This window comes from Mustela putorius, unplaced genomic scaffold (assembly GCF_011764305.1).
Source record: "Mustela putorius furo isolate JIRA1106 unplaced genomic scaffold, ASM1176430v1.1 tig00000992_pilon_pilon_pilon, whole genome shotgun sequence".
Lineage (NCBI taxonomy): Eukaryota > Metazoa > Chordata > Mammalia > Carnivora > Mustelidae > Mustela > Mustela putorius.
The window spans coordinates 1421390-1434009 of record NW_025421526.1 but is presented as its reverse complement, the minus strand read 5'-3'; the positions used below and the strand labels follow the sequence as shown (position 1 = coordinate 1434009).

General features: G+C 46.8%; 1 protein-coding gene across 11 annotated transcripts in view; it reads right to left on the bottom strand.

The window, feature by feature from the left end:
- Positions 1–12620, bottom strand: part of GULP1 (GULP PTB domain containing engulfment adaptor 1) — a 244790-nt gene that overhangs the window by 209004 nt on the left and 23166 nt on the right. The window contains exon 1 of one of the 11 annotated variants that reach the window (XM_004763356.3): positions 2943–3046. The exons of the other annotated variants lie outside the window; for them this stretch is intronic. The gene's annotated coding sequence lies outside the window, so the exon portion shown is untranslated. Of the gene's footprint in view, positions 1–2942; positions 3047–12620 lie in introns of those variants that run through there. 11 annotated transcript variants of the gene reach the window in all.

The window sequence follows — 12620 nt, the reverse complement described above, 5'->3', positions numbered from 1 at the left end:
CTGTCCACCCCCAAAGAAAAGAAAAGACAAACAATCAGGATAACATATCATTAAGAGAAACAGAGTGAAAAAATACGAGAGGATACCATTAAAAAAGATCTTTCATACCTGCTCCCAGTTCCATTAAGAAGAATCTCACTCACTCACTCACTCACTCACTGATGACCCGTATCTGTCTTCACTTCCCTGAAAGGAAAGACGGTGCTAAACAAGGTTGATGGAAGATAGAAATAGACTGGGTTGCTATGGTTTCTGAAATGTACTCTAATCGTAACCCCAGAAACATAATCTTATATACTTGAGTATCACTCTTACCATCTATTTTCATCCTATAATAACCCTTTTTCCCCTGAAAGAAAATCCGTTATGTTACTATAATAGATCTCTACTTTAAGAACTTATAAAAATAATCTCTGAAAAGGATCTTTGGGTTCCTGGGGAAAACCTGTTTGCTCTTGGGCCCCCCATTCCATATGCTTCCCATTCAGGGTCAGATCCAAGTAGTATAAATTTTGAAGCTTATATAATGGGGGTAGGGCAATCCTTTAAGAAAATAAAGTTTCAAGGGCATCTGGGTGGCTCAGCTGGTTAAGCATCTGACTCTTGATTTTGGCTCCGGTCATTATCTCAAGGTCACGGGATGGAACCTGGGACTCCTTGCAAAGTGTCGAAATGGCTTGAGATTCTCTCTCTCTCAAAAAGTAAGTAAATAGATACATAAATAAATAAATAAATTTCAAAGTGCTGCAAATATATAATTGGACAGTTATCACAAAAATGATAAAATCCAGAAAAACTGCCTATGTTTTCAAATAATTACTAGATATGGTTTGGCCTGCTTTTTATCGTATACTTTTTATACTTATTTTGTTTTGCTTTGACTCATACATTTTGTTTGCTTCTTCATATTTCACAGATCTTATCATATTTTCCACGGAGAGACTAGAAAGATAATCCAATGTTTCCTCTATCAGGGTCAACCAAAGTTTTGTCGCTGTTTCTGCCCTACCCACGTTTTCTGTGTCAGGTGCTCTAGGACTCATGCATATCATAAAATGACCTCTGGCCATGTACTTTCATCCACCACACTGTACACAGAGTCAGATAGCAGTGGGAAGATTCCTGGAAGACATTTCTTTACCAGGACAGTAGAAGTAACTTAATTATCTGCTGAGGAACTTCGAACCACATAGAACCATACGAAATGGCCAATGTTCAATCATCTTCCACCTCCGAAATGACAATTTCATAGTGGGATATATGCAAACATATCCCACTCTGCTCAAAATAAATGTATCTCCAGCTCAGCGTCCTGTTCGTCAGACTCCAAAATTGCCAGTAGCCCCTCTAACACACTGCACGAGGGAAAATATGACAGAGGGGCAGGGGAGGGCCAAAAGACCCCAATCTTAGCTGATTAGTTTAAATCAACTGCAAATTTCACATGCTATCATGAGAATAAGGCCCGGGATTTTGGACAGAGCCTGGGAACACAGGGGGGCCCTGAAGCATAAGGTCCATTAACTTCACAGGGTATCACCTCTGTAATCCCAATTCTACCCCTGAAAGTGTTGTCATCTGAGCACTGCCAGGAAAACCTACAAGGCACATCCGAAAATCAAACACACTTCTCTTTTCTCTCGAAGAGTTCCCACGTGTCACATAGAAGGGGTTCCCCATTCACAGGGACAAGCAGAGCAGGCCATCTACATCCATTACTGGAGTCAAACAATCCTGCCCAAAATGATAAAAATTTCTGTGAAACAAAGAGTCCTTTGTTGGCACAGGCCTCTCATCTCCCTATCGTGACTCCCTAGGGCATTCATCAAATGCATGTTCGGTACACCAGGCATCCTGCCCTCGTGTGAGCACCTGTAAAACACAGAACTCTCTGATGAAAACGGTCCGACACAAAATGTAAACTTGCGGTTTATCTGGAATCTGACTCCGGCTATCTGCTCTCCGGCTTCTGCTGAAACAGCGCTCAGGCCACCTGCTTTTCAAATCTGACGCAAATGCCACACAGAGACCCGAGCTCGGTCCAAGCCCTCCGCCCACTTTAACGAGAATCCCGCATGCGCGTGTCAGTGTCTCCGCCGCAGGCCAGTGCCGCGTGCAGGCCAAGTCGCCGGGATGGCGGCACAGCACAGTCCGGGGAGCTGAGCTCAATCTGCACAATCTGCACACCAGCCCCTTCTAGTGCGGAGCTTCGAGGAACAGGGTCGTCAGCCTGAAGCACAGCGTCCACCGTCATAATGAAAGCGCTGCTTGGGACGGAGAGCCAGGACGGAACCGCTCCAGGTCACGCACACCTGGCTTCCCTGCAATGACTGAGAGCACAGATACATCACGCAGGGTCACGTGTCACTCGTGTGTACGTCAGAAGGCAGCAAACACAGTCCATACCGTGTGCAGGTCCCGATCAGGCCCCCGGCCACGCCCCAAGCTGAGTCACTGGCAGCGATGAGTAATGAAACGGCCGTTTATTGAGGGGCTACTACGTGCCAGCGTCTGCGTGGGCTGCTGCAGACACGGTGCCTTAAATCTCACGTTTCCCCAAGAAGGGAGAGATCATGACCGAAATGGCAAATTATTTTAACTCTCTAAGCTTCATTTTTGTATTCGGTAAAACAGTGATAACTTCACTTATTTTGTAAGATTTTAGTAAGAATTGAAGATAATCGAGGTAAAGCATTGAGGATTCGAGAGTAGACATATAACATGTCATTAAATGTCATAAAGTCCTGTAGACTTTACAGATCATAAACATAGAAGTATCAGCTCTAAGCTCAAGATGTGTCACAGAGTTCAGAAAGCTTCAAGCTTCCCACCAGGTGACCCCGGGCCCCACCCTGCTGATTCGGCGGATCTGAAGCACAAGCGGACGGGAAGAGCGGCCGCTGTGGGGGCGCCTCATTGACACGGGTCAGCGTGGGCCCTACCGTGTCGCGTGCAGCGAGAACTGCCAGGCGAGTGTCCGCACCGTCGTCCCGGAACCGCATTTGCAGGACGCAGAGGCCAGCCCGGCATCCGGAGCGCAGGGGAAGAGCGGGGAGGTCCGGGAAGACACCGCGTCAGTCTCGGCGCTCAGCAGCCCAGGGCCTCCGAAGAGTGAGAGGGAGAACTTCGTTACTCCGTACGCGATTTTCTGACTAAACGTCCACCGTTACATGCAAGCAGGACCGCTTGCCAAGGGCCAAGGTCAGCCGGCGGTTCTGTCCCCGTTGGTGGACGTTCCTGCGGAGAGCCGTCGCCGCCGTCGCCGGGAGCCACCCCTGGCGTCACCCCTGCTCTGCCACCACAGGCCCGAGGGCCTCCAAGGGAGGGAGGAGGGAAGCGCTTCCGGCTCCGCTGTTCCACAGACCCCTCGGCCCATGAAAGATCTTGAGCAAGAATAAAATCACTCGTACTGGAAAAGCCAACTTCCGAGAACGCTGTGTGAGTAGCACGACGTCACTCAGACCCAAGGGTCTCACTGAACCCGCGAACGTGGACATTCGGAAATGGATAAAACGTTCAGTGAGAAACGACGGAAAAGCCTCAGGGTCAGGCGGCGGCGCGCGGTTAGAGGCGGGCGCACACTGCGCGTGCGCACAGATTAGAGGCGGGCGCACAGTGCGCGTGCGCACAGATTAGAGGCGGGCGCACACCGCGCGTGCGCACGGTTAGAGGCGGGCGCTGACCGCGAGCGGAGGACGCCCCAGGAGACGTGACATGAGCAGTAGGCCAGCACCGGTGGAACAAACCCGTCACTGTTCTTACAAGTTTACTTTAGCTTCGAGATTACTTCCGAGTCACGAGTCATAAAAAGAAGGCTGGAAACACAATTCAGCGTGACATGATGAAAGCGAAATTTCATCTACTTACTTCGTCCTCCTGAAGCTCGAGACAGGCCAGTCCGGCGGTACCGCCCCTCCCCCTGCCCCGAGGCGGCGCTCCGGGACGCGGGGCGCGGGGCCAACCTGAATACACTCGTGCAGGACAGAAGCCGTGGGTTTCGGACACGATTTAATATGAATCCCGGACGGAGACGACAAAGCCAACGCACTTCTCATCATCACATTGACGGACGGAGCGCGTACCCTGCGTGAAGGAACAACCCGCACACACGCACACGCGGCTTCTCGCGGGATCACCTCCCGCGCAGAGCGGCGACCGGGGCGAGCGCCGTCTCCACGAGCCCGCCCGCCGCCGCCCGGCCTCACGCGTCCCGCGCAGGGACCTCGGGGGGAAGGGCCGCGCGCCTGTCCGCACTGGCGCCTCAGCAAGTCCCGGCCGGCGGGCCACGCCCCGGCGCGCAGCCGCGTGTCTACACGCGCCGCCCACGGGGAGACACGCGCCGAAGCTTCCACAGGAAACCGGCTTGCAGCGCGGGAAGCCATGAGGCTGAGGAGAGCTCCAAGGCGCCCAAGCTGCTCCCTGGATGAGACTCAGCAGCCGCGCGAGGAGGGACATCCCGAAGGCGCGTCCCGAGTCGTCCGTGAGGAGCCGGTGCGGAAGTGCCCGTCGGGGCGTCGTGCCCGCGAGCCCCGAGCCGCGGCGGGCGGGCCTTGGCGGGTCCCGGGACGGAGCCGCGCTCGGGGTGACCGCGGGCGCCGCCGAGCATCCGCGGCACGAGGGTTGGGACCTATGTTTTGGAAGATTTTAGGGGCGCGAGAGCGAGCATGCGCGGGGACGAGCAGCGGACCGCGGCTGGGCGGGGAGCCCCGTGCGGGACTGGACCGCGGGGCCGCGGGGTCCCGACGTGAGCCCGAGGCAGACACCGACGCAGCCCCGCAGGCGCCCCGAGGGTTCAGACTTGTTCCGGGATTAGGATGTCTAACAATTACACCCCTTTCCTGGTTTTTGTCACTTGTCACCAGGAGCCTCGCGTCATGACCCAATCCTTAGGGTGTCCACAAGTCCGTCGGTCACCGGGTGTCCGCCGTCCAGCTCGGTTTCCCGGACGCCGCCTGCCGCACACCGGCCGATGAGCGGCCGCGAGGTCCCAGCATCCGCCGACGCCACGTGACGGCGGTGTCCCTCGTAAGACGGAAACTCGCGCTACGCATCTTCCGTGACCTCAGACGGCTCCAACGGCCCGGAACGTGCGCTGCATTCGTGGGCGCGGACGCACTGGACAGCAGGACAGCCAGGGCGGTAGGCGGCGTCGGCTCCGTCCCCGCCCGCGCGCACGCAGTCTACGGGGGTCACCGCCGTGGCGCCCGGTCCCCCGATGTCCGCCGACGCCGCCGCGCGCACGTGACCGGGCAAGCGTCCGTCGGGGGCCGAGGCGCGACTCCCGGCCGTCGTCTGAACTGAGAGCGCCGAGCCGCCGCCGCCTCGCGCTGCCAACATGCGTCGCGCAGCGGGCGGAGCCCCTGGACCGCGGGCGAGGAGCCCCCCGCGCGGTGTCCGCTCGCGGCAGCGACGCAGGGGACGGAGCCGCGTCCGGGACTAAAATTCCCGCTTCTCCGGAAACAGCGCAAAGTGAGACCGACGCAAGCCTCCTGCGCGGAGACGGCGGCGAGGGAAGCGGAGGGCGGGCGTCTGGTCGCGCGGTTCTGGGGCCCGGCGGTCGCGCGGGAGCTGAGCCCCGGAGGAGCGCGGGCCCGGACAGACGGACCGACACGCCAGCTCATCGGCTCGTCAGAAGCGGTCCGTGACCGAGAAGAGGACGGAAGCGCGGAGACCTCCAGGGCCCCGACGGCCGCCCGGTCGGCGCGAGCAGAAAGAAGACGCGACGGCCTCGGCGGAGGGAGAGTCGGCGGCTCCGGACGGGGCGGGCGGGGCGGGCGGGCCGCGAGAGGGGAGACGCCGGCCGCAGGACAGGCGGCCAGCGGGCGTCTCGGACCGCGCGGGGCAGCCGGACGCAGGCTCCGGACGGCGGCGCGAGCGGACGGACCCGCCGCCACGAGGCCCGCGGTTCACGGAGACGCCCGGAGCCGAGCGAGGACACGCAAGGGCTGCCGTCCGCGGCCCTGTGCGGGGCGAACCCGCGAGGCAGCTGCCGTCGCGGGGCCCGGGGACACGTGCGGGGCCGGGGGACACGTACGGGGCCGCGCGGACCCCAAACCCAGCTCCACTCCGGCCTTCGCTCTGAGGCGCTGCGGAAGTTCACGTCCTGCGAAGGCCACAGGGGCCACGCGGGAGCTTGTCACCACCCGGCCGCGGCCGCGCCCCCGGACACTCGAGGACACAAGCGCAGGAAGCGCCACTGGCTCTGCATCGGGCGTGTCCTGGGCAGGTCGCTGTGCAAAAGTCGTTCCATAATGATTAAGAAGCCGGAGGATTGTTGGTCACGTTCTGGAAAGTCCTACTTACAATCTGAAGACTCTGCAAATCAAAGCCCAACTTTTACAATTCACGAATTACTGCCGTCAGGTCAGCGTCTCCCAGAAGCTGGCCGGTGATGCGGAAGACGACTGTGTCTCCTGAGAACCCTCCTGTAGCCCTTTTTGTCTCACCACGTATTTTAGTACACACTGAAACCAGACACCACGACAGGATACTTCCCTTTTAAATACATTTAAGTTAAAAAAATCTTTTTTATTTGAATAAAAATATTAAAGGCTGCACAAATGATATTCAAATATTTCCAGTGATACAATAAACATGAAAAACTGTTTTAGCAGGAGATTGCACAGATTTTAATATCCAATAAACTGACATTTTTATCAGAATTGTTACTTTTTAACAACTTTTACTTGATCTCAATTTTATGGAGACTATTTAGGTCTATTTAGTCAGAAACAGTACTAAATAGAATGCTGATATCTAGAATGTGATTTATATTAGCTTGAAAATAAAGAAAATATGTCATCTTTCTATTGGATCTGTCATTTTCAGATCTTTATAACTGATTAAGAAAAATAGAAATTGTAAAAGCAGAATCAGAAACTACAGATTTCTATAACATATGTATTGAAAACAGCAAAATAAACTGGTACTTTAATACAATGCTTGGATTTCACATTCAAATTTTTACTTCAAAAAAAGTTAAGTACTGTTCTTGTAAAGGAAGTGAGTTAAACACATGTTTGGAAAAGCTAGAAATAAATAGTTCTTGTAAAACAGCCCATAGGGGCACCTGGGTGGTTCAGTGGGTTAAAGTGTCTGCTTTCCGCTCTGGTCATGATCTCAGGGTCCTGGGATCGAGCCCCGCATCGGGCTCTCTGCTCAGTGGGGAGCCTGCTTCCTCCTCTCTCTCTGCCTGCCTCTCTGCCTACTTGTGATCTCTCTCTGTCCAATAAATAAATAAAATCTTTTTTAAAAAATTGCCCAGAGTATGAATCCATTTTAAATTCAACAGGAAATTAATTAAGCAAGAATATATACCAAGGGCGGAAATTAGACCATTAGGTCTAAAGATATAGGAAAGATTGTTTGAAGTAGACTGAATTTCGCTGTGAAGGTCAGTGTTTTTGCTCTTGGCTCATTTTTGGGAGAGGTACCGAAATGTTAAGTTTCAAAGATAAATGGGTCTGAAAACAGGCCTAGATACTACATAGGAGTTTTATTATCAAAGCACTTTCACTAAGCTTTGCAAATTTTAGATAAAACGTTAAAATCTTAGTTTATGTTATCTCCATTTAAACTGAATATTACACACTTGAATATCACACATTTGAAGATGAATGTTCAGGGGTTTCTTGTGAGAAAAGTCTGTGTGTATCCAGATCTAATGAGGCAGCATCTATTCTGGAAGCTGGTTTTGTTTTGTTCAACACCTCCAAAAACACGTTCATATGTGGCACTGCACTAGCCCAAATGCATTTCTTTTTAAAGTACAAAGAAGTAAAGTGGTAAATAAACTTTCATCATGACATAGGAAAGGTCTGATTTCAGGTTTCTGATTTAATAGGTAAGGAGGGGCACTTCTTTCAAATTGGAGAGGCCTCTTCATCAGCAAATATTTCCACATTTTCTCCTAATACACAACATACATATCTACCATGAAGTGAGTTAAAGTCAATTCTACATACATGGAGTGAAGGCTTAATAGTGCTGTGTTTACCACAACTCTAATGACTTCAAAACACATTATAGACTGGTTTAGGGTTAGAAAGAGACCAGGGATGCTGCTAAACATGTTACAATGCACGGAGTACCCTCTTCCCCCACTGGATGACAAAAAATGATCTGGTCCTTAATGTCGAAACTGCCAAGGTTGAGAAATTCTGTCCTAAACAAATCACCATGAAACATGCTTTTCTAAAATGTTAGGGTCAAAAAAGGAGAAAAACACAGAAGGTCAAATAAGAGAGAAGATTAAAATATAAAAGATCGGAATCCATTAAAAATATAAGGTATTTTTAACATTTACATACGGCTAATATGAGAAATGCAAATATGGGGTCAAACTAGTAAAGAGCAGAAACATACAAAAAGGAGAACAAACCTGACAAGCATTTTTTTAAATTATTTATTTATTTGTTTGAGAAAGAGAGAAAAAGCAAGCAAGCACAAGGAGGGGAGGGGCAGGAGGAGGAGCAGACTCCCCACTGAGCATGGAGCCTGCCCCGTTCATCCCAGAGATGAGACAAGGCCCTGTGTTAAACCGACTGAGCCTCCCAGGAGCCCTTGACAAGCACTTATAAAAGGAAAAAGGATGCCCATTTCTTAAACCACATTTCTGGCTTGTTGATGAGTGAACTGAGTTTCATACAATGGTTTTACTCTCTCATGAGCACGTTTCCCATTCCTCATAGATGCCAGACCAAGAAAATGCTAGAATAATTGAGGGAGACTCATACGGGGCAGAGTCTACTCAGACAAACTGTCCAAAAAACAGAGACCCTGAACTCACAAACCAAATCTCTTTAATTCCAAAGATGTTAATCTCTCTCAACACAAGCTAAAAGAATATATATTATGATCCCATTTTTTACTTTTTAATGAGGTGCTTGTAAATAGAATTTGTGCTGTAATGATGTATATTAAACTAGTAACAGTTTTTGCCTTGGAGGGGCACAGATATAACGGGGGCAGGAATGTAAATAGTCATATTTTGCTCTCTAAATCTTGTCAGTATTTGAATCTTTACAATAGGAATATATTTATGTATAATTACATTTTTTAAAGAATGAATTTCCCCAAAAGCAAAATGCAAAAATTCTCCTACAGTCTGTAAATATTTAATATAAAACCTTATTTTACAGGAGATACAAACTATTTAAAAGTTGCAGCAACAGCTTTAATCATACTCTTATAAAGGAATTTGCTAAAGAAATCCTAGAGTTTATTTCATAGGTTTAAAAACTTTTTAGAAAACAAATATCACTTATAAATTATGTGATATATTGACTTAAATTTCCATATATGGAGTTTACTGAAAGAAAAGAAAAACTGAACACCATCAGCACACCATTTTTACTACTGAGAATTTAAACTGACACTTTTATGTTGATACCTATCTAGAAACTAACCAACAGATACCATCAGCACATTTTTAAGAACTTAAAGATTCTCCTAACAATTACTAAAATTTAAAAAAACAAAACAAGACAAAATTTATTGGGGCACGCAGGTGGCTTAGTTAAACATCCAACTTTGGATTTCTGATCTCATGAGATCGAGTCCCGCACTGGCGCTCAGTGGGGAGTTTGCTTGGGATTCTCTTTCCCTCTCCCTCTGCCCCCACCCAAAATAAGTAAATAAATATATATTAAAAAAAAAAAAAAAGTTTACCACCTCTGAAATGGATTCCAAACATGTTTCACAACTTTTCTGAGGGTTACTCAGCATCATTTTAATTGTATATAAAGCAACAGTCAATGAGCAGTTAAAGAAATAATTTGAATTTTCTCTATCCTGTTTTCTTTAATTATGAGCAAGAATGTACTTTCTATTTTATGACTGATTTTTCTCATTTATCAACATACCATTTTAGGGACAAAATACGAATTAGGAGAAAATCGTAATTACTTCACCCCCTAAAATTTGGCAGATATCATAAACTTTTCTCACTCACCAATTAGGGTAATTTACAATAGACAAGTGACATTTTGGCTGATGCTGAAGATTAGCTTGCCAAGGTATAAAAAAAGAACAATGAGAAAGTGGAAATGAAAACACTGTGATCATAAAATCAATCTCCTTATGGAACTATAATTTCATTTACAAAAAAACATTTCTTGTTCCATCCAGTATCATTTTCTAAGTGATATAACACCACAATACAAAAATAATACTTCTAATAGTCTATAGAATAAACTATTCTATTGTAAAATACATTATAAATAGGTTTTTATAAAAACACACTGCATGGTTTAGTCATATACTTATATAATTTGGTTTATTATTATAATTTCTAAATAAAATCCATATCCTCAACTATTCATAGAGTTATCCATTACTATGGCATCAACATACAACTTTTTGTATGTTTCTGCTCTTTACTAGTTTGGCCGCATATGTGCATTTCTCACATTACTATGGCAACAACTAATAAATCAAAAACAAATCCCTTTTTATCATTAAGCGGCACTTTTCAATATATAAACATTTTTACAGCTTGCACCCAAATATGCAGAAATAAACTTGAAATAATGCAAAAGATATAAAAATAAATCCATGTAATTATTTCAACAAACACATGCAAACCAAGTTACTATTAAATTCAGCTAAATACATTTCTTTTCAGTTATCATCGCTTCTTAGAATTTGTTTCCTAAATCGCCACCTGAAATACCAGTTGAATAGATAGTGTCATCTACATTTTGCTTTCAGAATAGCTTTTAAAAGTACAAACTCTATTTCATTTCAATCTCAGAATATTCCAGTTCAACCTGAGAAGAAACGTTTTCTTAAGGACTGAAGTCCTCATGTGGGCATAACCATGTTCAGAATCTTATATAACCAGAAAAAGTAGGCCACGAAAAATCTTGTTCCTTCACAAGCAGTGTGAGGAGGTATGAGATGGCCACGGCAAAATTTTACAGAGCGACACAGCTCATGGCACAGACTGGAATGTTTCTGCGAACGTCTCTCGCTACCGGCCCTCAAGTAACAGGCTAATGTGGATCAATGTGCAGCTGTGTCCCTGCCCCACTTCGTTAGCCAACATCTGCAGCTTTCTAACAGCTCTTCCCAAGGCCGCGCTTCAGTACACGCATGTTGGATGAGGCGTGCTTTCTCTTAAGGAAACCGGATCTTGAATTCCTTCTTTCTCCATTTATCATCAAGTATTTGAATGCCAACTGTGCCAGACACTGGGATAGGTTCTGGGTCCCGGGAATACGCAAGTGCACAGCAACTCCCGCTCCCGCAGGGCTTCTGTTGCAATGAGCAAGAAATAAAAGTAGCTTAACACCTAAAAACACTATGATTCCTCATTCCTCCCTTTCATTTGCAGAAAGAGACTAAGTAACTTGATCAGTTAGTACCAAGAATCTAGTAGAAAATCCAAGGGTCTACAAGTAAAAACACACAAAAAATGCCTCTACAGAAAGCACTACAAGACTTCATTTCAGTACTATACCCAAGAACAGTGTCTTACCATGTTAATTTATAAAGATCCTTTTATAATGAATTGTCTTCTTTATTTTCTTTTTTATGAAAAATTCTTTGAAAGAAAAAGAAAATGTCTTTGGGTATGTTTTACAGTTCTGATGAAATACTTGTGACATAAAGAGAGTAACAAGTACAGGTATGCTGTTTTTGAATGACACTGATGAAACTAAAAAGACCAAAACAAGTAGAGTCTGAAATCTCCTTCAATGATCTTTTCCTCAAATCTGTATTCTTCTGGCAGAATTAGTTTATAAAAATCAAGTCTGATTTATGAAAATAAAAGTGTTTAATAATATAACTATATTCAATATACAGATGCAGGTTTATAATGTTTGTCATGAAATGCCTAATATCAATATAACTGCCTAGTAACTAAGTTTTCATTAACGTAGAAAAATTCATTTTGTCAAAGTTGGTTCCATCTACTGACAGTTACTACTACGTACTCATACTTCAACCACTGGTTAAATTCAAGATGGGGTGAGACTCAGAAAAGCCCAAAATGGAGTCACAAACAACAAGGAACTCTACAATACAGCTGTGGTTGCGTTTAAGCATGGCTTTGTGAAAATGAATTGCAGAGATGCTCCTCGGAGAATTCCGGATAACCTAGTGAGGTCTGTAATATCTTGTCTTTGACCAAGGGTTGAAGTTTACTTTGCCCAGCCTACAAAATCCTTATTCTGCTTCTGGGATGGAGCCGTGTGAACACGGAAGCCCTGGTCAGCTAAACCAGCCCATTCTAGAAATGCCTTAGATTAGGTGCATTTTGGTCTTCTTGGTCCTTAGTAACACAAAATAGTTCTTCTGAAGTATCTGGCAAGTCAGTCCTTTTTTATTCTACCCCTGTACAGTGATTTAGATCTCGATTACCTATTCCTGGGAGGGAAGATTTAACTTTGGAATGGAAACTGTGGATTCATCTTTGGGTTCTCCTCAGTCAGTTCTGTTGCCTTTTCATTTTCGGATTCCTGTTTCCTACCATACCAATGCTCTCAAAGGTCAGACCCAATGGCACGAACGATCACTCATGCCACCAACTTTCAAGTATGCACCCACATCCCAGGACCCTTCTTTCCAAAAAGCATACCCAATTTACTGTAGTGCATTTCCCCCAAACGGTCCCC